Source organism: Corvus brachyrhynchos, unplaced genomic scaffold (assembly GCF_000691975.1).
Source record: "Corvus brachyrhynchos isolate BGI_N302 unplaced genomic scaffold, ASM69197v1 scaffold59, whole genome shotgun sequence".
NCBI classification, from domain to species: domain Eukaryota; kingdom Metazoa; phylum Chordata; class Aves; order Passeriformes; family Corvidae; genus Corvus; species Corvus brachyrhynchos.
In genome coordinates this window covers 6,136,765-6,140,040 of record NW_008246054.1, presented here as the reverse complement: position 1 = coordinate 6,140,040, position 3,276 = coordinate 6,136,765, and the positions used below count along the sequence as shown (strand labels likewise).

The window sequence follows — 3,276 nt, the reverse complement described above, 5'->3', positions numbered from 1 at the left end:
CCGGGAGAGGAGCTTTTGGGGAGCAGCTCCGATGTGGGAAGGGACAAACCCACCCCGATTCCCGGAACGCACACAGCACAGCCCTGCCGCTCCCTGGGACCCCCGAAATCCCGGCTGCGTCACCGGGGCGTGGGAGGTGTTGAAGACGCCCTGGCTGAGTCCCGACCATGACGGTGGCACACGGGGGGTCTGGGGTGGCTTTGGTGGCTTCCCGGCACTGTGGAGTATGGAGGGGTTGACCAGGAGGTGGGGATGAGAAATTGGAAAAAATCCTTAAAACCTTACATGGGATGTGGGGATGGAGCAGGGGATGAGAAATGGGAAAAAACCCTTAAAGCCTCATGTGGGAGTTGGGGGCTTATCCGCCTTCAGAGCAGTCAGAGCCACCCTGAGATCCCTGCAAAGCCACAGGGGGAATTTCAAGGAGGGACGCCAGTGCTGATGGAGCTGGGGGAGAGGGACCTGGGGCACTCAGGGACATGGCCCACCAACAGAGGGGAAGGGAACTGGGAAGGCAGCAGCTGCCTGGAGAGGTTGGGGCCAGCGACACTGAGTGTCCTGGCTGGGTTGGTCCCTCCTGGTCACCTTGGGGCCAGTGCTCATGGGTGCTGCTGGGGTGGCCCCACTGCCAGGCTTGATGCCCACTCTCTCATATCACAACCCTGTCTATGGCTGTGCCAGACAGTCCCTGTCCAGTGAGGCTGTGCCATATGGGCCATGTCCCCTATAGCTGTGCCATACAGTTCCCATCCTTGTAGATGTACAGTAAGTCCCGTGTCCTGTGTAACTGTGAGGCTCGGTCCCCATCCTATAGCTGTGCCACTGTCCCTGCCCTATGGCAGTGCCATGGTGTCCCTACCCTATGTAGATGTGCAGTAAGGTCTGTGTCCTCTGTAGATTTCTTGTACAGTCCCCATCCTATAACTGTGCCATATGCTACACATCCTGTGCCGTTGTGCCACAGAGGTCTTGTCCTTCCTGTCTGTGATGTATAGTCCCTATACCACACAGCTGTGCCATCTGGTCCCCATCCTACAGGCCTGTGCAATGTCATCTGTGTCCTGCGTAGCAGTGCCATGTGTCCATGACCTTTGTATTTGTCCCTGACAGTCTCCATCCTATATGGCTGTGCCATACATACCCTAACAGGGCTGTGCTGTATGGGCTGAGTCCTACATAGCTGTGCCATATGGTCCCCACCCTGAGTGTCTGTCCCTATGGTTCCTGTCCTATTTATCTGTGCTATATGATCCCCATGTTTCATAGCTGTGGCACACAGTCCCTGTGCTATGTGGTGAAGCTATACGGTCCCTATGCAGCTGTGCTATATGAGGCCCATCCTATATGACTGTGCCATATTGTCACTGTCCTAGGTAGTTGTGCCATATGGTGCCCATCCTGAGTATCTGTGCTATATGGTCCATGTCCTGCGTAGCTGTGACATATGGTCCCCACCCTGCCTACCTGTGCTACTCACACCTTGTCCAGGTGCTGCTTCTTCCTCACAGGAACCTCTGGGGCTGGGAGTGCCCACAGCGGGTGCAGTGCCGTGGAACCGGGATGCCCACAGTGGGCACAGTGCTATGGGGCTGGGATGTCCATGGTGGACGCAGTGATGTGGGACTGGGGTGCTCTTGGTGGGTGCATTGTCAGGGTGTCTCACAGACACAACCAGCTTCCAGAGGTGAGGGACTTTGTGCCCCCTCGACAGGGGCCAGCACTGCTCCCCATGGGGTGAGCATGTTCTGGGTCGTCCCCTCCCATGTCTGAGGAGAGGCTTCTTGGCACCTGTCTGACTTAGAGAGTGGCTGGAATGATGTGGCTTGAGTCAGGCCTAACGCCTTGATCCATCCACCCCATCATCTGAGCCCCAGTGCCACCTCAGCATGGTCCAACAGCCAGCAGTGGCTCAGAGGATGAGAATTCCTTCTCAGGTTTGCAGTGCAGGGTCCATCCCCATTCCTGAGCGGGATCAGCACATTACACAAGTGTCGAGGCAACACAGCCGGATGCAAGGGTGCCAAAATGTCGCTGCCCATCCCATGGACATCCTGTGCCGCCAGAGCCACCCTTGACCTGTGCCCCCCACCCCGGTGTTGCTCTCTGCCCAGGCCTTTCATCTGCTCCCAAAACCCCAGGAATTGCCCCCCCAGCCCCTGACCCACGGGGGAGCCACAGCAGGATCATCCCCATTCCCTGATCTCAGCTGCACCAAAGCAAGGGAGAGTGCAGGTTGGAAAAACATAAAGTGGATTTTCTTTCTTTCTTCCTTTTAATTTTTTTTCCCTTTCCTGGACTACAAAAATAACAGTGTCCTTATCTGATCGCCCCAGCGGCCCAGCTGAGCCCCCTTATCTGATCCTGACATAATGCTGGAGCCCGCTGCTTTCCCCAGGGACAGACAGTGCCCAACTGGCACCGCTGCCCCGCATCCCCTCCGCTGGCATCCTTGCCCTGCTCCAGGGCTGAGCCCAGCCACGGCCCCCAGCCCTGCCTGACCTCCCAGCAAGATGCTGCCCAAGGAGTGACGAGCTGCCTGTCCTCTGCCCAGCGGTGCTGAGGCCACACAGCCATGCCCAGTGCCGTCAGGGCAGGAGTGGAAGGGAAGAGGGACACAGCCTGTGGCGCCCAGATAAGCGGCTGTTTATCTTCCTCCCGATGCTGCCGGCCACACGGCCGCCATTCTGGGGGGAGGAAGCGTTGGACAATAAGTGGGCCCACAGCAGCGTCACCAGGGGTCTGTGCCATGACCCCAGCACCACAGCCAGGCCACCCCAATGGTGAGATGCATGTCAGGGACACTATGATGGGCATGGCTTGGAACGAGTGGCCCTTTGCCAGGTGCTGCATCCTAAAAACTCAGTGACCTGGAGCATCACACCCTCTAGCCGCAGTCCAGTGCGGGTGGCTGGGTGGACCCAGAGTGCAGTCCAGACATCTCCCTGTGCATTGGCTGGAGCCGCCAGGGATGGGAAAAGATGGAGTGGGAAGGGACAGAGCTCAGTGGCCACCTCCAAAGGAAAACACAGCATCCCAGGCACTGTTGCCCCATAGAAAGCCCCCAGCCGTGACCACGGGGGTCCATCTTGCCCAGCGCTCTGGAAGGGAGCACCCATGGGTGCAGACGGTTCCTCGGGGCCAAGTTGAGGACAGCCCAGCCACAGCAGGGCTGCCTGAGACAGAGGAAACTGTCGAGGCACGTGGGGATTTACAGGATCAGGCCTTCAAATGGCTGTTTGCGCTCAGGATTTCCCTTGGCAGCCGCCGGCCGGCCCC

At 58.4% G+C, this 3,276-nt stretch overlaps 1 protein-coding gene across 1 annotated transcript in view; it reads left to right on the top strand.

Annotated features, from left to right (window-relative positions):
* ENG (endoglin) overlaps positions 1–3,276 on the top strand; it is an 11,366-nt gene that overhangs the window by 641 nt on the left and 7,449 nt on the right. The gene's annotated exons all lie outside the window — the stretch shown is intronic.